Below are 25264 nucleotides of genomic sequence, written 5' to 3' on the forward strand. Positions count from 1 at the left end.
GAAACCTCGCAGATGTCTACTTGGACTTTTTTTAAACTTTAACTTCTTATTTGGTTCATGCTTGGTTTTGGTTGATGAGGTTGTTTCATCTAGTTGACATGTTGGGAAGACACTTTTTTTCTGGCCTAAAAAAGCAAATACATTTTGCACTTTTAAAGGATGAAGGTTTTGTCTCTAACTGAAGCTGATGCAATTGTTGAAATAGCTGATGAAAAGCTGATGAAACAGTTGAAATTCAAATACGGTAATGGTCATTTTGTTTCTGACACAGTGAACCAATCACAACAGACAGGGTTATCAAACCAATCAAAGTTGCATTTTTGCACTTTTTTGTGTTGTCAATATGTTTATGTTTATATAGTTCCTACTGGTGTGTGTTGTGTGCAATGTTTGAATGTTTATAACCACCTTCAGGAAAAGTGAGGGTTGCGAGTCACTGCAATTGTTATTTTAGGGGTTGCAGGCTAAAACGTTTGGGAACCCCTGGTTTAAGTGACTGAAACCACTTCAGATATAGTAGAAAAAGAGACGATGCAACAACTTTTTTTTTTAGCTTTAATGGATATAAATTTAATCAGTAATCATTAAAATAGTTTAATTGAAGCATTTTTGCTGTCATAATGGATTTAAAGTGAATGATTTTCACATCTGAGTCCATTTGGAGTTGTTGCTTGATTAAACAGCAACAACTTAATATTTTTTCAATCAAAACCATGCTATGTTCAACAATCAATGTTTAAAAAAAATCATGTTAAAGGTTTAAATCATGTTAATTTTAAATTGATCAACTGCGCTGAAGGAAAAAAAAAATTATTAATTCATTCATAAAATGTGAGAATTACCTATATTAAACCAATGCAAAAATCTAATATTATTTTCTTTTAATTTCCTAATGAATAATTGCTCACAGTCCATAAGCCTACACATACACACGTTATTAATATGTTTTTAGATGTAATAATATATTTTTTAATAAGTTAAAAAATATTTCATTCATTTTCTTTTCGGCTTAATCCGGGGTCGCCACAGCGGAATGAACCGCCAACTTATCCAGCAAAAGTATGTGTAAAAACATAAGCTGGATAAGTTGGCAAATAATTCCGCTGTGGCGACACCTGATGTCAGTTATCAACAAAATCTGCCCAAAAAGAGTGATATGGGTCAAAATAGTAAATAACTTCACAAATACTTAAAAAATGGTAAAAACAAAATGCAACAATAATATAATAATAAATAATATAATAATAATATAATAATATATATGTATAATAATATAATATATATATAATCTTTTTAAAAATTTTAATTAACTCTAAATGTATTAAAGTTCAACATGTGTGAAACACAAAAATGTGGGTCGCAAAAAAATTGCAAGATAAACTCTGGCACAAACGTAGAATGGCGGTGCATGAAATAGAGTCAAAGCTGATTGAAATCTCTGGAGGACAGTGTGTTGTTAAATCAGCCCTGAAGGAATTATTTTGCTCGATTTCCTGTCCTGAAGAGAGAACGCATGACTCAGCATTAATCTGGAGACAATGTGTAAGAGAAGCGCTTAAAGCTTTTGGAAACACATTCTTCTGCGTAATTCATGACTCATTCAATGACCCAGCAAACATCAACTGAAACAATTTCCATTCCTCGCCCTCCAAATGTGTGTTTTTTTTACTTCTATTTCTGCCGGCCATGTTTTATTCATACGCGTTAGAGAACGGGTTAATGTGTGTGTTGGCACAGAATATGTGTGTGTAAGTGATAGAGAGACCCCTGCTGGTCTGTTTTAGCTGTGATTTATTACTGTATGTTCTCATTAGTCCCTGGAGGTGCTTAGCAGAGTCAGCATATCGATGTGAAAGCAGAACCGCATCATACGAGCCTTTACCAGACACACTCATTACACACACTTACTACATGTGGATATGCAATCAATGCAGAGGGAAAAGTGCTTGGACAACATGTCGGCTAATATTCTGCAGGAGAAAAAGTGCAGTAGATGTTATAGGGTCTGAAGTAATATTTTGTAAATCGGCGTGGCTGAAAATATAAAGTTTAAAAGATTTCTTTAAGAATATTTTAAATATGTATTACGTTTAATGATAAGTGACACTGCAGACTGTTATACTGTTACAAAAAAATTGTTACAAATTAACACACGTATTTGTATTATGTTTGAAGGATGATATGATGCTGGAGGACAGAGTAGCTTATATAGCGATGCAGAAAATTTTGTCATACACTATCTGACAAAAGTCTTGTAGTTGATCCTAGTTGTAAGAGCAACAAATAATAACCTAACTTCTAGTTGATCATTTGAAAAAAAGACAGAAGGTAGATTTTTCAGATGAATTATCTGTTGAACTGCATCCCAAGCATCCCAAATGCTGCAGAAGACCTATTGGAACCTGCATGGGCCCAAGACTCTCAGAAATCAGTAAAGTTTGGGGAAGGAAAAGTCATAGTTTGGGGTTACATTCAGTATGAGGTATGCAGGAGATCTGCAGAGTGGATGGCAACATCAACAGCCTGAGGAGTCAAGACATTTGTGCTGCCCATTACATTACAAACCACAGAGAAGGGCAAATCCTTCAGCAGGATAGCGCTCCTACTCACACAGTTCAACCTCCACATCAAAGTTCCTGCTAGCAAAGAAGGTCTAGGTGCTCCAGGATTGGCCTGCCCAGTCCCCAGAAATGAACAGTATTGAGCATGTCTGGGGTAAGATGAAGGAGAAGGCACTGAAGATGAATCCAAAGATTCTTGATGAACTTGGGAGTCCTGCATTGTTTGCCATTCCAGATGACTTTATTAATAAGTTATTGGTGTCACTGCAGAGATGTATGGATGCAGTCCTCCAAACTCATGGGAGTCATAGACAATATTAATTCTTTTTCCACTGTACCATGACTTTATATTCTATACTGTACATTATTTCTGTTAAGTGACAAGACTTTTGTCTAAGCAAAGTCAGACCTTACTGTCCTAATTAAATAATTAAAAATCAAGGCATGATCATAATTTATATTGGTAAAATAAGCATAATCTAGAGGCGTTTGCCTTTCATATGAACCACTTCTGATACCAAATGATCAGCTAGAAGTAATTATTTGTTGTTCCTAAAACTTAGATAGGCGACAAGACTTTTGTTAGGTAATGTATATGTCATCAAAGGAATAATAATAATAATGACTGAGCAGAAGATAATTTGATTGATACTGAACTGAATATTTATGGTGTAGGTCTGTTTAACTGATTGTTTAATAAATTGATTGATTGATTCATTCATATATTTATTCATTGACAATATAATAATATATACATATAACCATATATGATAGAGATTTAAAGAAACAGATGTCCAACGTTTGCAATTATATAATTAACATTTTTGCCATTCGTTCTTTGGTTCATTCCTCATCTATTTATTATTTCTTTTCTTTTCTATTGAAAATAAATACATAATTGAAAAAATACAAAACAACAGTTCAGGTGGTTCATTCTGCTGTGGTGACCCCTGCTAAATCAGGGACTAAGTGAAAGAATTAATAAACAATAGTTCAGATATGAGCAAGGCTGTGATTCCTTAAAAGCTAATAAAATAATTAATTTGATTTGTTTAATCTAATGTTTGTTTGTCTGATTATAGATTATGGATGGAACATAAAAAATGTAATCTCTAAAAACTGTTTATCAAAAGTTTATCAGTCCATTTGTTTTATTGGACTTTATTTCTACTGAGGGTCCACAGCTTAATGGTACGCTTAATGGGTTGTGACAAGCCAGTAGTTGGTGATGACACTTTGTGAATTGTAAAAGACCCAGGCACATTTTGTCTCACTCATTAGCAGAGTAAAGTTGGGCTCAGACTGTGATTTTGGCCACGATTTGATCACCTGAGACAAATGTTGAAAATCATTTTAAAAAAATTCTTTAATCCTGTAGAATCTGCCATCTTTGTTAGCTATGTTTGCTAGTATGTTCACAAAGAGCCGAATATTGTCTCTTAAAATTAAATCCTTCCCCTGATATAAACTCTGGCTATCAGAAGATCACTTTTCTGTACACTCTCAGAAATAAAGGTTCAAGAGCTGTCGCTGGGGTGGTACCTTTTCAAAAGATACACATTTGTACTTAAAGGATCTATATTGGTACTTCAAAAGCATACCTACAAATTTTAAGAGGTACGCTTTTGTGCTTTTTAGGTACTAATATGTACCCTTGAGGTATTAATATCAACCCTTTAGTTACAAAAGTGTACCCTTTGAAAAGGTACCACCCCAGTTACAGATCTCGTACCTTTATTTCTGAGAGTGTATGTGACTTTAACCATCATCAGCAAGAACCAAAATTAGCACAAATGTTGACAATGAGCAAATCACCTGCAAACCTCCACAGGAAAAATGCTGAAATGGGTCATATAGACCGTATGTAACTATCATGCATATAAAAAGCTTCACGCAATGTGGTCACTGTTAAAAAGTGTAAGAAGTTATATTCTAATGTTAAGTCTAATGTGCTGTATGGCTTTTATTGACTTTCGTTTTATTTTAAATTGATTACTTGATGAATCTCTGGATGAATATTCTTGCGTGTGTCTGATTTGACATCTTGTTTGTTGTAGAGTCTAACATTGTGGCAACTGAGATCTTACACTGTGACATGAGGATCATGTCTGAACAGTCTGGTAAGCTAGCAGACTATTATAGGGATAGTTCTTTCTAAACTAGAAATTCTGTAACCATTTATCCTTCACATGGCACAAAACTGGAAACTATGGTCTTCTATAATATTCCACCCAGACTCATTCTGATTACGTACCCCTTTATAGATTTCTGGAGATCGTAATATATGAGAAGCAATCCAGAAAATGAAAAGCCCCCGTGGCAGTCTGATTTTTACCACGTTTTGAGATTTTGCCAAATTCTCACCATGTTATTTACTTGTTTATTTTATTTTTTGCCTTTTGTTTTGTCTTACCTGCTTTCTGGAATCGTTCTTTGACAGACTCAAATCTCATTGTCACAGTCAACTCCACTCTGTGTCTCAAATCCTCTGAAGTACGTGATAAGACACTGGAAAAACTGGTAACAGCGGGAAAACCATCCACACGGAAGTAAGTGGTCAACTGCTGAGCGCAAAAAGGCGCAGCGTCATACTGCGCCATATAGTTCATTTTAAAGATGAAATGCAGCCATACATACCTCTGGCTACATAATTTGCGATATCCCAAAATGTATATAGGGCTGCGTTTTCAGACTGAGCCTATATTGACAGTATTTGTTTTTTCTACTATGGATGTCATTGATTACAGTTTTCCAGCTGTAAAATGTTTTCTTACTTCAGTGGGGTAAAAACAGTGAATATATTTTTAATTTTGGTGAACTGTCCCTTTAAAAGTCCCACAGTTTTAGTCAGGCTTAAGAAACCCTCTAAGACCTCCAAATAATGAAAAAAATAAAGAGTTTGACAGTCTGGTCCTTGCATGGCTCTAGAGGATGTGGAGTATAAGGCACGACTCATATTACAAAGCCCACTTTTATTGCACTTTGTTGAGTGACGATCTGTCATTGAATGGAAAAGTCTGATATAGAGAAAAAAAAAACAGATTTTAGCAACATGCGGTTGAATCAACGATGACAAAGTTTTAATTTACAGGCAAACTGCTCCTTTAAACTAAGCAAATAAGGGTGTCATTATTCTGATGGCATTATTAACAGACAAATTCTAAACCATCAGCTCAATTCTCTCTCTTTCTCACTCAATCTATCCTACACGTGGGCATCGCAAAGGCAAACAGAGCTGTTAGATCAGAAAGCTTGCTTAAACGTCTCAGGAGAGGCTTTTTATTGGGCTAAAATGATGACAGGAGAAACTGTGTTCGTTTAGCTCACCCTCAGGAGCGTGAATGACTATTTGCAGTTTTCCTCGGGTGTTATTGAACGTACTCTCTGACCTAACGCCTGCAAGGGATGAGTAGCTCAAATCCACTATCTCTGCAGAGTAATGCAGGACTCCAAACATCAGTGAAGAGGAGAAAAATACTGATTCCTTCAGTCTTGAGATGATTTTACGATGTTTTTAATAGATACAGTGGGTAAGGAAAGTATTTAGACCCCCTTACATTTTGAACTCTTTGTTGTGTGGCAGCCATTTGCTAAATCATTTAAGTTATTTTTTCCTCATTAATGTACACACAGAACCATATATTGCCAAAAAAAAAAAAAAAAAAAACAGTTGTTGACATTTTTGCAGATTTATTAAAAAAGAAAAACTGAAATATCTTATGGTCCTACAGTACGTATTTAGACCCTTTGTTGTGACACTCATATATCAGAAAGCAGGTAAGACAAAAACAGAAGCCAAAAAAATTAAATAAACAAGTAAATAACAATTTTAAATAAAATCTGAAAACATGGTAAAAATCAGACGAGGGCTTTCCTTTTTCTAGATTGCTTTTGAAAATTGTTGATTGGGTTTAGGTAAGGAGGAGGGTCAGTCGATCAGTCAGTCAGTCAGTCATTCAGTCAGTCAAACAGTCAGTTGACAGCGCCCTTTGGTGTGTTTACGCGAGAACAGCAGGCACGAATGGCACTCGAGAGAGAAATTTGAGATCTTAAAAAGCGTACACAACGGCCTCTGGTGGATTCGCGGAAACAAAAACTGCAAAAAAAAACAAACATACCTCCTAATGCTGTGTTTACACCAGACAAATGCAAACAAGACATTGTTAGTTACGACAACTTAACATAAACAAATACATCACAGCTCGTCTTTATTTTGTAATGACAACATGACAAAATAACTTAGCAAAAACAACATAACTTGTCATAAATCTGTCATAAACGTGATTGTCATGAGTTCATTATTACTGTGTCATGAATAATTTTCTGATCACGTGTTTAGTGGAAACTATTATATTAAATATGAGTGTAATAAATTTTTAATGACAGATTCAGTTTGTATCACTGTTGTTGAAGTTGGTAAAAAAATAATGACATATATTTAGAATGGCTTTATGACATATACAGCTTTGTTTATAAAATGTTTTGTTGTCTTGGTAATGTCAATGGTAATGGTTGTCTTTGCTTTTAAAATGACATAACTGAGCAAATCACAACTTATGACAGTTGTTATAAGCATACATACATTCTCCTTTACATTCATATGAAGCTTTCATGACTTCTTATGAACACCCCTTCCAGTAAAGAGTTTACCTAAATGTTTCAAATTTCATAGGAATTTTCAGCTAGGATTACTCCAGTCTTCAGTGTCATATTTGTTTCTCTTATTCACATCATATTACTTTAGTACTTTTTTAGCTATCAAATGAGAGAGTTAGAGATTGGTTGTGATTGTTCTAGGGTTGCCAGATCTTACAGAGACAAGCGCAGGCATGATTCTCTAAGCTGAGTCACATCTCCCTTATGAGCCCACATCAGGTTGGAGGACGTGATGTGATGATGTCATCCAGAAACCATGTGTGTGTGTGTGTGTGTGTGTGCGTGTGTGGATTGGAAAGGGAGGGGTTGCCCAGCATACGCAGTTTATCTGCAATGCATCAGCAGCTTCCTCATGCATTTCCCTACTCCCCTTCCTCTTTTTCTAATAATCATACTTCACATATTGATAATGAAAAATAGCAGTTAATGTCTCTGTCAAATCTGCTGCAACTAATGCATCAAATCTAAACGAGTTTTTAATATGTTATTTTTGACCCAAAGTTAGCCCTATGGGTGGAGCCCTCCATCATGTGATCATCCTCTGACCAATCCAAACTTGAGTCCTTCATCAGGTGAGAGGATTTCGCTGATGTCTGTGTCAACAAATTGTGTCTCTCAGGGGACAGAAAGGAGTCCGTTTACCCTTCATAGATTAGATTAGCCAACAAAAGATGACTTTCAGCAAAAAAAACAAAATACCAAGAAACATGCATGCACACACACTTTCATGCACCAGCAGGCTCGTGCTCATGGGTCTATCTTATCCTTGCGATTTATGTGCAACGGTCTAAATCATGTTTATGATTGCATCTAGTTTTTATTGCTTCTCTAAACATGACTGCGGTTTATGTGGCTAAACACATGCCTACTGATCAGTCATCGTGTCATAGGACTGTGGAAGGCCTGACTTTATCCAGCAGACTAAAACAAATGACAGCAATAAAGCAATGATAAATGAGAGGGAGAATGTGCTTCTCTGAGACGTCGAGGCTGGTAATCACATTCTGCCACATGCTGCCATTGCTGGGCTTGAGAGTAGTTATTCCTATTGGGACTATGTGTTCTTTTGGGTGTTTTATTACGCAGAAGTAGTACTTAGTTGTCCAGATCTAAAAGATAGATTTGTTGAGATATTTGCTTTGTATTTTTGTTTTTTAAGGTGGCATTTATATGAGACCATTGTAACAAAAAATCATGTGTTTTGACCATTTATAAGCAGCAGCAGCATTAAGGGAGGGCGGCATGGTGGCTCAGTTATTAGCACTGCCGCCTTACAGCAAGAAGGTCACTGGTTCAAGTCCTGGTTGGACCAGTTGTCATTTCTGTGTGGAGTTTGCATGTTCTCCCCATTTTCATGTGGGTTTCCTCCAAGTGCTTGGCTTTCCCTCAAAGTCTAAAGACGTATAAGTGAATTGGATGAACTAAATTGGCCGTATGAGTGTGTTTGAAGGTGAGAGTTACTTGTACAGGGTTGTGGCTGGAAGGGCATCCGCCATGTAAAACATATGCTAAAATAGTTGGTGGTTCATTCCGCTGTGGTGATAAATAAATGAATGAATGAAAATGTATACTTTTGAAAGCAGGGATCTGAAAACAGTCACACCTCTTCTCTAACATCTCATCTCTAAATTTGTAATGCACATTATTACTAATCTTCAATGTCACATTATCTGTCAGAAATTAATCTAAAATTCAGATTTAAATTCTGAGTGCTAAAACTTTTCTCCTTATTATTGATTATGTCTAGAATATCAAAATTTACTATATGCGGTAGATCCCTTATCATATCTAGTGCCTAAATTCTGGAACAGCAAACTTCGCACAGTTCAAGAAGCAGAGACACACACTTTCAGTTTAAATCTAGACTAAAGACGAATCTCTTTGCAATAGCATTCACATAAAACAAAAACACATAACTTTGAAATCCAACTTCTCTAAAGGATTGTTAGGCTCCATTAATCAGGCCAACTAGAGATAGCAACACTTCCAAAAAAGACACTGGCATCTACACTCAAGTTAGTTTGTTAGTCTCCTTATCTCAAAGTTCACATAATCTTGGATCCGGCCCATATCCAGAGCAGATGGTTGTCATTATCATTGATGAGTCAAAAGTGCAAGACAATTTCTGCAAAGACAAAAGTCTTAATGAGACATCAGTTTTAAAAAATACAGTGTTTCAATGTCCATTTAAAAATAACATTAGTAAAATTATAAATAAATATACTTAAACCAATCAAAGGATATTTGCATATAATAAAATAAAAATGTTGTTTATGCTATTTATAATAGAGCCACAAAATCTGCCATTTTTACCACTAGAAGGTAAGCTTACATGTCAATTTTAAAGGGCACCTATGGTGAAAAATCTACTTTTCAAGCTGTTTGGACAGACATGTGAGTAAGTATAGTGTATAGACCGTCATATTGGGGTGATATAAACACACACAGTCCTTTTTTTTTTCAGTTTAACAACATAAAAACGGTGGACCAATTGGAGCGGTTTTCAGACCGACCGCAACTTTACGTAGGACAGCGGTCCGCCTGCCCACCAATATTTATTGACATCCGTGCGTCACTATCATATCCTCAGTTTTTTGTTACATGTCCGCCATTTTCAGCGTGTGAGTCAAAGCGATATCACTAAAGGACGATTCGGGAAACTTCATGTTTCTGCCGCGTCACTGAGAGTGTCCGGTGTGCCGTGCTGCGGGGCATTCTGTGCCTCAGTCAAAGTTAATTCAGTGTTTGTGGTTATTAGTCTCAGTGTACAAGCTCGGCACTTTTACACCAAGACTATACAAAGACAGAAATGATTTTGTTATCTCTGCTTGGTCTGTGTCCTAGTCGTACTACTGAATGCTCATACTAGCTTAGCTTAGCCTCTCTCTCTCTGTCTGTCAGCCTGTCTGTTGCAAACACAGAGCGTGGGAGCTGTTGGCTTCGCCCCCTTGTTACGTTGTGCGGGAAGCTGAAACTGTAAAGCAACACGCCCCTAAAACAGCAAACTGTGTAAACGCCCCCAACATGACACTTTTGAACACATTATAATAAAAACATCTGAACTGTGATTTGAACTGAACCTAAACTGGCACACTCAGAAGAACCATAATATTAATATTAAATCATGAAAAAAGGGGTAAACTATATGTGCCCTTTAATATTAATTATCATATTCAGTTTTTAAGTAAAATCAAATAAATAGCATAGCTGTTGAGGTTCCAGTATTGATTCAATAACCTATCAGTTCAAATTAATCTATGCCATAAAAAGGCAAAAAAGAACTGAACATGTTTCTCATGTTCACAGTACTGTTCAACTTTGGTTCATTCTGAAAACATAGCCCTATATACATTTCTGGAGCCAGAAGTACATATAGCTGCATTTCCTCTTTAAAATGAATGCTACGGGGCGATATGAGGTTCCTTTTTGCGCTTACCAGCATGCCCGCTTACCTTCGCATGGACGGCTTTCCCACTGTTGTCAGTTTTTCCAGTTAGCCTGCCATGTACGTTGGCGGACTTGAGACCATGTTGAACATGACGACATGGTTTGAGCATGATGAAGAACGGTTTCAGAAAGCAGTTAAGAAAAAAACAGAAGCCAAAAAATAAAGTAAACAAGTAAATAACAAGGTGAGAATGTGGTAAAATCTGAAAATGTTGTAAAAATCAGGCGAGGTCTTTTCTTTTTTTGGATTGCTTTTTAAAACTGTCGGTTGGTTTTAGTAAAGGCATGGGTTGGTCAATCAGTGCTTTTGAAAACACTATTGGAGGGGTTTAGGGAAGAAGGAGGGTGGTGAAACAGCAGGTGAATTTGAGATCTGAAAAAGCATACACAGCAGCTTCTTGTGGATTCATAAAAAGAAAGACTACAAAAAATGTACCTCCTGGGACACATTTGGTGATCTCCAGAAATGTATATATCAGTACGTTTTCAGGATGAACCTGGGTTGGTACTGTTACTTTTCAATGTAACTGCAATATGAGGCCCTGTTTTTATTTATTTTGCATCAAATAACCCCAAAAATAGAGCAACTTGAAAAAGTTCAAAGATATGAAGCATACTTGCCCTGCCGGTCAGAGTTGATATATTTGGCAGGGACCCAACTCTCGGTCATAGCTTGTAAAACTAATAAGATTAATAAATAATTATATTAAACAAAGGGATAAACTATTGATTATACAATATAGTTCATTTGTTTAGCTTATTAGTAAACCACAAATGAAGGCATAATAAAATAAGAAGAATGGGGTTCATAAATCTTTCACTATCTTCCTTTAAACGGTAGCGGGTCCAATGCATTTAGAGACTATATAGGAGGCTAAATCAGATGATCATCTAAACAATAAAACAATCAATCCTGGCCTTACACCGCATGCATATAAATGCATATAAAAACATTTACAATGCTGGTAGATAAAGAGTGTGCAGTGCATACTTAATATATTTAAAAAATAAATCTACTTCTCCTGTGCAGTTTTGGAATTCAGCCCAAAACAATACTCTGATTTGATCTCTAATTCAATTATAAGATAACTAATCCACATGCAGCATAAGATTTTACCTGTATTTTACATTGTGATGCTAGAACATGCACCATGTTTTTAAAGATGGAGTTAAATAAGATCATGTTATGCTTTTTTTTGCATTTTCTTACTTAAGTGCATAATCTTGGTGCTCAAAAAATAAAATAAATAAAAAACTTATATATACCTTTACAAAACAATTTCACTGAATTTTTATCCGCTAAGTAAAAGCAGTTTCTGAACTCCCTCCAATGCCTTGATTGTATCCTAGAGTTTTCTTCAGGTAATAAACACATCACAATATTTTAAATCTGAGAGATGCTGTTTCACAGATATAATATACTGATATTCATGCAGTTTCTTCATCAATTGTTTACATTAACAGACATAATAAATTATGTGAACTTTTAAAGTCTTTTTAAAGCTATCCTTCAGAGGAATTTGCATAGGCTGGTAAACATCTTTGAATTTCATTTGGACTATGGTGATTACATAAGGGATAGGTGTAGCTTTGGCACGCCATCTTTTAAAATGTAGAAATCCTCTCCATTTAAAAATATAAACATACAATCTGCTTTATAGTGGAAATTAAAGTGTAATTTTAATTTAAAGCAATACTGACACTGTTTTTATGTTTAATACTGTAAAGCTATCTTCTTTAATGTAATTAACAACATAAATAAATATGATGTGACTTGAGTTCTGCATTGCTCATACAGTTGTCGCAACATAGGCTCATTCTTAAAATGTACCCCTTCTGGAGAGTGCAAATTATGTAGCCAGAGGTACATATTTTACATTACATTGTTTTATTCTTTAAAATGAACGCTACAGGGTAGTTTGACGCTGTTCCCTTTCACACTTACCAGCTGACCGATTACCTTCCTTTGGATGGCTCAATCGGTGCTTTTGAAAACACTTTTGGTCTGATAGTCAAGCAGTAAGTCTGTCAGTCAGTCGACAGCGGCGTGTAGGGGATTTACCCTAGATGGGTAGGCATGAATGGCACTAACGAGAGAAATTTCAATTTCAAAAAGAGTACACAGCGGCCTCTGGTAGATTCGCGAAAACAAAAACTGCAAAAAACATACCTTCTAATGCTGTGTTTACATCAGATGCAGCACACCCGGATAAATTGGGCTATTCGTGTGTAAATAGGTGCGTAAACATTTTGAGTTTACTCGCTTCATTCGAGCATCAAATCCGCTTCATTCGCACGTCAAATTCACTTCACAATAGATGTGGATTCGCATGGACTCTAGCTTCGTTGCTAAATGGCTAACATGGATTTTATTGCGAGAATAACTGTGTTTATGTGCTTTTTGAAGGCTGGAAAACAGCGTCGATTTGTTTGGAGCTTTCAATGGTGCTTCCGACTGAGCCAAGCCCAGTTTGATCTACCGTTGTCCGGTGTCGGCAGTAGGATTTCCCCCCGGGACACCAACAACAGGCGCTACATTATAAGCACGCCCCTACAAGAGAAAGCTCCTGATAGATTAACTTGAGCGATTTGTGCGAAACGGGCGTTAAGTGCGTCAATCAACTCAATCATGCAAAACGCTCACGCAGCTTCATTCACATGAATTGTGTCATTTGTGTCGCCTCATTTGCATGTATCGCGCTGCAGGATGCCTATTCGCGTCTTTGCATTGACTTAAAATGTAAATCACTTGCACTTGACGCTTCTTCCACGTTTGGTGTGAAGGCAGCATAAGACATATTTGGCACTCTCCACAAATGTATATGGGGTACGTCTTCAGAATGAGCCTGGGTTTACTTTATCTATGTAGCACAATACAATAGTCATTGACCATTGTGCTGTACAGAAAGTGTATATAAATCATTACATTCTTCTAACTTCTGCTTTCTAACTTCTGTAAACTTGTTTGTGTTTCTATTGTTATCTGTATATTGTTTCATATATTTACATATTCATTTCTCAGCCAAGTTGGCTTTGTATGGGTGTTCACCGCTGCTTAGGTTTGGCACACTTATTTTTACCCTAAGAAAAGAGCAACAAAAGAACTTATTAAACCCTTTTGTGGCCACTGTACTGTGCTGTGTTTTATGGCACTGCATTTCTTCTTCTATACTGCTGCAGTTTTATGATGTCCTGGATTGTATTGAGCTGTGTTGCACTTTCTGTATGTATTATATTGTGCTGTGCTGTACTATACTGTGCTTAGCCCTGCTGTGCTGGCCTGTCTCGTAATTGTTAAAGAGCCGGCCTTATATGTATATCCCCATTGCGTCTGTATGCACTGTAAAGACTCTCAGCCTGGCAGCAGCATCTAACAATAGGTTACAGAACGGGCAGTTTCCCCCACTTCCCTCTGTCATTTGCTTTTGTTTCTGGTAGGGCCAATTAGATAATGAATGTTTACACAGGCGAGCTCAATGTGCCAAGAGTTTCTCAAATGCTCTCTCAAATGGACTGTTTTCTTAACTGCAGCATCACCGTGTCCTTTCTTGTCTACCTCTATCTAATAATAAAAACTCTAAAATATATATTTTGCAGTATTTTCTGAGTGTGTAAATGAGATTTGAATCAACGATTGAATTTTCTATAGATGCCACCGGACTGACTTTAGATATTTACATTCTCTGTCTCCTTCCTGCAGGCGCAGTATCTGATATTTAATCAAAAGCTGTAATGCAATGCTGTCTCACCTCGTGGGGTGAGGGAGATATATGGATGTGATTAGTTTTATGGGAGAAAGGGGCAGACAGCCTGTCTCATTGCAGCCCTGAGTCGCACCCAGAAACCCTGACCAGCCCACGACAACACACAGCTGGAGAACAAACAGAAACAGAGAAATATAATATGATTTAATGAGACATGAGTCGTGCTGAAACAGTGAAACACTTCAACATGACTATCTATCTATCTATCTATCTATCTATCTATCTATCTATCTATCTATCTATCTATCTATCTATCTATCTATCTATCTATCTATCTATCTATCTATCTATCTATCTATCTAGGGTCAGAATTTCCATCCTGCCTTGCGCATCAACGGTTCAGGCTGGTGGTCTCATGTTCAGTCCACTTAATTTTGTGAAAAGCTAACTTAATTTGTATGAGGACAACATGAAGAAATTATGTGGAACACTGTTTATCTGTCATCCCAACATTAATCATATGAAAAAAATTATTACATTGGGCAGCTGATGGTTGCCATTGTTTTCCATAATATTGCTATCTATATTAGAAATTAATGGTTACCATCAACTGTTTGTTTTCCAAATCAACTTAATCAATTCACTTTCATCATCATTATTATTATTAATTTGTAATAGTAATTTATGTCGGTTTACCATATTACAGTGTTTCTCAGTCGCTTTGGTGCGTTTCTCACAACACCAGTGCATTTCTGCACAACAGTTAATGCATTTCTCAAAACTATTAGTACAATCTGCAAAACCTAGCTGATAACCTGCAAAAGCGCGTCACATGCTCAAAATTGATAGTTCATTCCTCAAAAGCAAGTATTGATGTCAATCAAAGTGTCAGTATCATCAAAATGAAAAGTCCTGACACCATTGTTTATGAACTAGATAGTCAAATGGCTTTTTCATGTTTTCATTATGACAGTTTACTCTGTACATTTTTTCCATTGCCAAAAAGTCTGATTTTGGTGACACTTCCTGAAAATGCTCAAGACAGCGCTATATACTGTTTCCACAGCCATTTGAAAACTACAGTAAAGTTAGACATCACTGCTTAGTGAGGTATCTGAGTACAAGACACTGAATATGTATGCTTTATATTTTTACTGCAGATGCTCTTTGCAATTCTAATTTATTCACAGCATTGGGAAAAAGAATAAACACACCCTTATTTACAACAAACAAACTCCCTTTGGGTAGAATTGTGCACAACTGTACACAATATTGCAGTACATATTGGAACTTAGCCTACAACATAGACAGGTCTGTAAATCATTCATCAAATTGTTCAATTTTAAAGACATTTTCAAGAAAATAAAGATTTAAATTGGTTTTTATAAAATTTGCTTGACAGATTTTGACAACTAGTTCAACATTTTTTTAATGTAATGACTCAAGTAATGAGATGAGGACTATTAGTTTTATATGCAATGACTATACAGCATTTACAAGTTTAGTTAATTTTGACTGACATGACATAAGCAAATGATAATGTTATAAATAGCAGAGAGTTGTATGAAAACAGTTGATGCATGACCAAAAGCATCTGCAATTTGTTGGAAAGAATGAGAAACTGCTACTAGGATGTGCACAAATGACTAATTGCTTTGAGAAATGCATTAACTGTTTTGCAAATGTAAATAGTGTTGTGAGAAATGCATCAAAGCGACTGAGAAAAAACTGTAATAGTATTTTAAATAACCTGTTTTCCTATATAAAAAATAAGTCATAAGCTAAGTTGAAACTGATTGTGCAATTTGATTGATATTAGTTAATTTTGAAGACATTTATTTACAGTAAATAATATGGGTGATGGATTTTACATTGCAGATTTTCTCAGTCGGTTGGTACATTTTTTAGATCAGAATTAAAATTTGCAAAACTGCAAGTACATTTCTCAAAACAATGCGTACAAACAAAAGCAAAAGCCAGTCTTTTTCTTAAAATCTTTAGTTCATCTCTAAAAAATAAAAATTGGAGTCAATGAACATGTCAGTAGTCAGAATGACAAGTGTGAGACTATGCAGATACCTATTATAAAGCTCTTTGATCAACATGCCATAAGCAGTTGATAATGTAGGAATTAGGAAACATCAGAGAGTTGTACATGATCATTTGCATGCAATGAACCAAAGCATTTGCAACTTGTTCAAATAAATGAGAAACTGCTTTTTGATGAGCACAAGTGACACAATGATGTGAAGAATGAAGAGAATTTCAATTCTGATCTGAGAAATGTACCAAAGTGACTGAGAAAAACTGAGGGAGACCGGATGTTATGACATCTAGTTAAATAGTCGTTAGACAAAAAAGTAACTGTGAATGTACTTTTTAATCTCCCAATTGAGACTTTAATCTCACTATTCCAACATGTATAGGCTCAGTTCCACAATTGAGCTTAGTTTAATCCAGAAAAAGGTCTTTGTTAAGGCAATTGTGGGATTTTAAGAGAGTTCAACCAAAAAAGAATTACTCCACTTGATTTAAAACAGTTTTTTTTTCTTCTGTTGAACACAAAAGAGAATATTTTGAAGAATGTTGGAAAGCAGCAGCCATTGACTTTCATATGATTTTTTACTATGCATCTTGAAACAAAACAGCACTTCTGGCATCATTTACTCACCCTTCACTTAACCTGTTTGACTTTTATCTGCCGAACACAAAAGAAGATATTTTAAAGAAAGCTGTACACATTGACTTCTAAATTATTTGCTTTTCTTACCATGGATGTCAGTGGTGTCAGGTTTTCAGCTTTATTCAAAATATCTCCTTTTATGTTATACAGAATAAAGACATTTGTAAAGGTTTGGAACCACTGAAAGGTGTGTGAACATTTTAATTTGTGGGTGAACTATCCCTTTAAGCCATGTCCGTGAAACCAGGGTATAATGTTGAAATTCATTTTAAATAAAGATATTTCTATTATAAAGTGAACTGAGGTACTGCAGAAATGCCCAGTGAGTGGCCTGCGGCTCTAGTTTTTGGCTCTGGTTGGGCCGGTCTGGGCTGGAGGAAATGTGCTGCGTCCGCAGGGCCGCTCACTGATATCCGATGTGAGATGGAGGTGTAATTGATAATGGTGCAGCCTCTTTTCTGCACTGCAGAGCTGCTTTCCTTCCTGTGTGTTGTTCATCCGAGCGCCTGTTTGTTTTGGTGGTGCTCTGTTACATTAAGCAGCAGTTAATGCTGCCCTCTGTCGGCCAAACACAAGAACACGCGACTCAAAAATGCTGACTTGCAGACTCGAGGGATTTTGCTGAGGCAGCGGGAGATACGGGCTTCATCTCCAAAATTGTTTCTCAATACATAACTGCATTTTTTTCTGCCCTAAGAGCATTGGTTATAGAGGTGTCCGCGGGCTGTGAGCTGGTTTGAAGTGACCTTGGGGGAAAGGCATGTTGTCGTGTAGGAATGCAAAGAAAGGGGAGGAATTTTTGCTGAGTGGAAAAGGGAGGGAGAGGAGAAAAGGATGGGATGAGGTGAAGGTGGTATTGACTAGCTGATTATTAAGAGTTGTTGTTTGTGTTGTTCTGTTACATAGGTGTTGAGGTAAATGATTTCTGTTGATGCGGAGTAAAAAACAATAGAAAAACAGTAAAAACACGCCTGTTTTCATTATTGGAAATTTTATTTTGCCAGATTTGATGCCTTATTCGTGATTCTATTTGGTCTTTTCTCTATTTCTCTTTTGAATCTTTAGCTTTTTAATGATCTTAGAAAGCTCTTTCATCATTCTCATGACTAAAGTAAACTTGTAAAAAATACTAACAGTAAAACAGTAATGATATTTAAGAGCTTTTATACTAATAATAGTTATGATTATAATTGTGATTCTGTTGTTATATTTTTTAATTATTAGATATACCATTATATTATTTTATTTGATATTTTATTATGTAAACTAGCAGCTATAGGTCTCTGCAACTCTCACATGGTCGCCTATTGAAGCTAAGCAGGGCTAAGCTTGGTCAGTACCTGGATGGGCGACCACTTGGGAAAGCAAGATTGCTTTCGGAAGTGGTGTTAGTGAGGCCAGCAGAGGGCGCTTAACCTTGAGGTCTATGTGGGTCCTAATGCCCCTGTATAGTGAAGGGGAATCAGTCAGTGAGTGCTGTATCTTGAATGAGATCTTAAACCGAGATCCTGACTCTCAGTAAAAATCCCAGGATGTCCTTCGAAAAGAGTAGGGGTTTAACCCCGGCGTCCTGGCCAAATTTCCACACTGGCCCCTGTCCATTTCCTAACGATCCACATATCATAACTGGCCTCATCACTCTGTCTCCTCTCTGGCGCAATATGACTGCTGTCACATCATGCAGGTGGTGGTGGATGAGAATATTCTCCCCAATGTGTAAAGCGCTTTGAGTGTCCAGAAAAGTGCTATATAAATGTAAGGAATTATATTATATTATATTATATTATATTATATTATATTATATTATATTATATTATATTATATTATATTATATTATATTATATTATATTATATTATATTATATTATATTACACCCAGTCACTCACTTTTCATCAACACAAAACACCAAGTACTATAACAATGTATTTTAATATTTACATAATTTATTATATATTATTTATTATATATTATTATAATTTTACATAATTTATTATATATTATTATTATTTCCCAGTAAAACATATGTTGGATAAGTTGGTGGTTCATTCCGCTGTGGCGACCTCTAATGAGTAAAGGGACTAAGCTGTAGGAAATTAATGAATTATATATTGTTATTCATATTATTTATTATATACACTGTAAGAAATGCTGGGTTATTTAAACCCAAATTGGGTAAAATATGGACTAACCCAAAAATTAGGTTAAATTTAATTAATATTTAAATTTTATTTAAATTAATTTAATTAAAAAAAAATTACCAGCAGTTGAGTTAGTCCCTATTACACCCACAGCTGGGTTGAAATAATTCAGCAGTTTTTATTGTAATAATAATAATAATAATAATAACAACAACAATAATAATAATAATAATAAATTAGACCAAACAACATACAACATTTAATTATTCAGTTATTTAAAGTTGCGTATATAATAAATGTGTTATTTGTGTTGTCAGTTTTGAGCTAAGAACAGACATTTCCTAAAAATAATTATTTTTACATTTCTAATTAGCTGTATTTTGACTATAATTTGAAACACTGTTTTTTATAATTGTATTATCAATAATATGTTTTGAAAAGTGAAAAAATGTAAACAGGTAATTTATCAATCTCCATGAACTGTGTGTACTTTTCAAAATCTGATGATCCAACATGAACAAAAATGAATCACAGACAACACTTGCAAAAACATCTGAATGTCTGTGCAAATGAGTTCACCAACTTTACTGTTTAGACTAATGAACAGTGCAGAACATTATACTATTTCTTTTCATTTATTTGCAAGTTTATTATCTGCAAGTTTTTAGTGTCCTCTCAGTCAGTTTGCTCTGCCTCTATTGCATCACCAAAGAGAAGCGTCAGAGTTCTGGAGTATAACGATGTATAAATAGAGTCTAAGCAGGAGCTCTTTCTCTTTCATCCCACACAGTTTGCCTGCTGTTTAATTCACTCCGTGCTGCTTTGAGATCAGAAGCACGCTGGTATCACAGAGCCTTTTTCTTTCTCTCTAGGGAGACATGAGCTTTTGTGCTGCTCGTCTGAATGCCTTTCACACTTGCTGTAGTTTTGAAGAGCCGGCTGAAGCTCTGAGCGTCTCATGCGGTATCTGATGAATGCAGGTTTCTGCACTGGACTTTGCTGATTCTTCTCATTAAATATTCAAAACTCTAAATGCTGCTATTAGTAATTGAGATACACAATGCTTCCTGTTTCCCTTGTGCTGGTAAAATGCCTCTAGATCTGCAGGAACTTTTTCAGTTTCATGCTGCATAGTGAGGAAGCAATACTGCATTGACAAGTAATTGAAATAAATTAAGAGTTGAGAATTTTTTATTTTTCATTTTGGTCATTATAATATCTCAGCGTTAATACAGTGTTTTGCATAATTGAGTACAGCACATTTTGATAATGAAGATTTTTTTCCATTTCTCAGTGAATATAGGTAATATATTTTGGTGCATTTAAACAAAACTGATTTATTAAACAGATATATTTAATACTTTAGTCACCAAAAATATTTAGAAATCGAAAGATAATACAATTAAATTCAAGCACAATATAGCAAAAAAAAAATGTACCTAAAAATTTTCAACTAAATGTTTTATTATTATTATTTTTTTGCTTTTCTTGATTTTTACTCTATTTAAAATTTGTATTTAATATTTTTTTTCTAACATATACATTTGGGTGTACTGGTTTTTGGACAGTTATCATAAGTTATTTTGTTAGATAAGCTCCAGATTTGGCTTCAATACTGACTAATCTGCACAAATTTTGTACATACACATACACATATTGTACAGCCTCCTATTAGAAATATGAATTTAAAAGAGAGATTTGTAAGGGGTGTACTTAATATAAGCTAAGCACTGTACATTCAGTTAAGGTAATTGTCTTTTTGTGTTCAACTTTACCCAGATTTTTTTGAGGTATATGTCTTAATTCTGACCAGTAAGATAATGCTTTTGCAAACTCTTAACTTATTTAAAACCTATATTTATTATAATTTTGTCGCAGACTTTTTCCTAACGATCAAAAGTTTGGTTTATAAACGCAATTTTCAAAATTGTTTAGTAAAGTAAAAAAATAAAAAAAATTCAATTATTTCCATTTTCAATAAATGTATGAAATAAGTGTTCATAAGACAGTTTCCAGTTGTAATTTGTAAAAATTGTAAAGTTTAAGACATGGGAAAAGGATTTGGGATGCACATTTGAAGATAAGAGCTGGGGGAATTTGCTGGGAATTTAAAAATAATGTCTAGAGATGTTAAAACCATTTGTTTAAAAATTTTACGTCCTAAAGTTTTACATAGATTTTACTGGACTCCTAAGAGTGTGTTAGGTTTTTAAAAACAATCCAGAATGCTGGCGATGCCAAGAAGAAGCAGGTCACCTATTTCATGTATTATGGTAATGCCCAGAAGTCCAACATTTTTGGAGAGAGGTGCATGAATACCTTGTAAAGATATTGCAGACCCCGTATGACTTTTGCCCAAGCGTGTCCTTGGTAATCCCTGTCCCTTAAGCCACATGAATAAAGCTGAATCACAGTGGATACAGAGCTGTATCATGCTAGCTAGGCCGACAGGTGATTGTTAAAAACTTGAAATCTTCCGGTAGACCTCCAATTTTTGAGTGGATCTCAGAGTTAGGACAAGTTTCAGTTTTTGAAAAAATTCTCCCATATTTTACATGGAAGGATTGAAATTTATCTTGATAAATGAGGAGATTTTTAAATTTCATTTCAATTTCATTCCCTCAATGCTAGCAAACATGTAACAAGACAAAATAATAATTAAAGCTGATATTAGCAACCCCCAAACCTTTTTAAAAAAATGATTACATTTATTTATTTTTTCCCTTGTATGTGCTTTGGCTTGGTTTACTTACTCAATTTATATGATTTTATTTGTTGTTTGTAGTTATTTATTTTGTTTTAGTTTGCTTTTATGCTAATGGTCTGTATTTTATATTCAACTGCATTATTTGAAATAAGAAAAATCAATAAAAAGTTGTAAAAAATAGTTTTTTTTAATCCAATTTGTATTAATTAAGAAATTATTATTTGTTTGTAATTTATTATTCTTTATTATTTATATATTTATTTGTTGAGATTATACTTTTTAATTTATTGTTTAAAATTCCATGGATATGTGTCAACGTATTTGTTCTATCTATTGTTTTAATTTATTTGTATTGCTATTTGTTACTCTTCATTAATTTATTATTCTAATTTTTTATTATTCCTTTTTAATTTATTTTCGTAAATTTTTGTAATTTGTTATTGTCATTTTTTTCTTTAATTATTTTTTAAATGAAACTTTCTTGTGTAATTCGGTTATATTCTTTATTTATTAAAATGCTAATAATTTTGTAATTGCTTCATATTTCTTTAACACATGCACCCTGTGCCATTCAAATGAGTTACTGATTCCACAAAGGTGAAACAGGTCAGCGTAAATCATCAATAAGCAATTAAATTGGTGACTTAAAGATGTCAGTTCCAGTCTTTTCACAGCAGCTCTGAAGTGTTAATGCAGCTTCTCTCTCTCTCTCTCTTTAAATCCCTCTCGTCTGATCTGCTCTTTTACATTCAGTTGCTCCACAGGGCCTCATTTGTTGATGGTCTTGCATTCGTCGCTCTCCTCATATTCACAGGCAACGCCCTGCTTCTGCAGCACTGCAGTCTCTCCGAGTCTTCCAAAACTCTCACCCCTCCTCTGGATCCCTCCGTGTTCATCTGCAGTCAAGAAGAGCAAACCTCACCTCCTCCTTCTCTCCATCACTGCTCTAGTCCCACTGACGGCCACCAGACTCTTAATCATAATCCACTGATCTCTCACTGGAAGAGAGCCATCCAAACCTTGCCTCTTCATCTTGGATAGCTTGCACAAATAAAGGGAAAATAGCTGTCACAAACGGTCCATGTTTGTTTATAAACAGTTCAAACTCGTCTGAGCATAACTGAATTTGCTCTTCAGTGTTTGGGAGTTCAGCAGTGACATTTACATTACACTTAACCGAACTAAACCGAACTTCAACTGTGAAAACTGGGCTAAAGCTGTCTCAATCTACAGTATGTTAAGCTGGTCTGACACAATCTACATCCTAAATACGTTATAGAAACAAAGATTAAATTAACTTGGAAAACTTAAAGGGTAAAAAAATGAAAACCAAAATGAAAACACTGTTATTAGTTATTCATTCTCATGTCATTGCAATCCCCCGAGACCTTCATTTATCTTCAGAAAACAAATGAAGATATTTTAGATGAAATCCAGGAGCTCTCCCATCTCCATAGACAGCTACAGTCTAGGGTCATTCAAAGTCCAGAGAAGGAACCAAAAACTTGTGTCTTCAGTGGTTCAATTGTAGTCATACGAAGCTATAACGAACACTTTTATGTACCAAAAAACTGTAAAAAATTAGTTTGTTCACCGATGTCTTCTTTATCAGATCATGTGATTTTACTACAGGCAATATAATGTTTGTGTGTTGCGCTGCTTACATTTAAAGATTCTGTATACTTCAAACTAAGTTGATACATCATGTAATGCGTAGTGTACATACCCTCAAGTGATTCATATTGCTTACTTGATGTTGTTGTTTTAAATGTTGATGTCCTCTCTGACCTGTGGATATAAGTGATGAAGGACTTTAAAGAAGGTGAAGTTCCAGTACACACCGACTGATTGCATAATTGTTACAGACCAAGCATAGTTCAAAGTTGTTCAGGATCCAAAACAAATCTCCAAATTTAACTTTGGTGAGCTGTTTCAAACTGCTCAAAAGAACTGTTTTGGTCAGATTACAATCAAAATTTTGTCATTTCACTTAATTTTTCAATTTGATTTGAGGTATACCAGGAACTTAATGGCATTATTGCTCATAGTTAACATGTACCCTGTTGAGCTCACAAGGAAGACTCTGGCAAACAAAGCCGTTTTTAAATTTTTCCCTCAGGTGTTCAAGGAGCTTTGTATGATTACAATTGAACCATATTATTGTGACAATGATTTTGGTTCCTTTTTGTACTTTGATCATCTCGGGACCATTGCTGCTTATTGAGATTTAGGGAACTCTCGAGGGTGAACTAACCCTTTAACAGAACCACCACAGGGTCAAATTTACCTAAAGCTATTTTTCAATATCCAAGTCTCCCAGTCATTGATTACAATTGTGTTTTTTGTTTGTTTGTTTGTTACAATCCCATCGGCGGCTGGAGATCTGCCTATATTTTTGCACTGCTTATATTATGCTAAGCAATGCCTTTTTCCCACTGAAATAGTGGTATTCAGGTTAGTCACAATGGATAAAGATTGTGATTAATGGATGTCAAACAGGTATTAGAGGCATTGAATGCCATGAGTGATGGTGAGTCTGGTGGTGGGTGATATCAGGGGTGAGTGATGTTTTGGGTTGCATCAGCATCGAAGTTGATGACCAGTCATTTTGTGAGAGAGCAGGCTCAATACAGTGATGTACTAGGTATATCCATATTAAAACAGTAGTCATCATGTTCAAGGATTAATTTTTATCTGCATTCAGCAAAAAAGCCCAAGATTGTAGTATTTGAAAAGGTACCACCCCAAAGATTTTGTACCTTTATTTGTGAGAGTATGGGATGAAAACAACTCTAAGCGGGCCCATCATAAACACTGGTGACAGATCTAAATAACTTAGATAAAAAATTAAACAGGGCTAAATTGCTTCTTACTGCAAAATGCAAAGATAATATTTTTTTCAATAAATTTGAACTCTTGTGGTTAAAGAAGAATGATTTGATTTCACTGATTTACTGAAGCATGAAACATTGATGTGTTTTCTAATATAAATATGATTTATTCATGAAATATATCAGTCTTATTTTTATATGAGATTTTATTACCAAACACTTTAAAGAGATAGTTTACTAAATTCAAATGCTATTGGTTGGTCGGCGCCAGTGGTGTAGTGGTCAGTGGGTCGACACATACACTCTGGTGCTCGTGACCCGAGTTCCTGCCTTGCACTCCTATGCTGATCCTTCCCCTCTCTCTGCTTTCCTGGCAATGCTCTCTACTGTCCTATACAAAAAGGTGAAAACCTAAAAAATAAAAATAATAAATTCCTAAAGGTCACATTAAAATACAGTTTTTAGGTGTTAGTATCAGTATTACTATTTTGTAAGATATTTATAAGCTAGTGTTTTCCAAAACAGTAACAAACTTTG

The 25264-nt window shown here is 35.2% G+C and overlaps 1 long non-coding RNA gene across 7 annotated transcripts in view; it reads left to right on the plus strand.

Annotated features, from left to right (window-relative positions):
• Positions 1 to 22068, plus strand: part of LOC103909450 (uncharacterized) — a 54331-nt gene extending 32263 nt beyond the window's left edge. For all 7 annotated transcript variants that reach the window (XR_012396717.1, XR_012396716.1, XR_012396712.1 and 4 more), the window contains one exon: positions 20062 to 22068. This is a non-coding gene — a long non-coding RNA (uncharacterized lncRNA). The remainder of the gene's footprint in view (positions 1 to 20061) is intronic.
• Positions 22069 to 25264: the final 3196 nt, after the last annotated feature.

The sequence above is a fragment of the Danio rerio genome, chromosome 21 (assembly GCF_049306965.1).
Source record: "Danio rerio strain Tuebingen ecotype United States chromosome 21, GRCz12tu, whole genome shotgun sequence".
Lineage (NCBI taxonomy): Eukaryota > Metazoa > Chordata > Actinopteri > Cypriniformes > Danionidae > Danio > Danio rerio.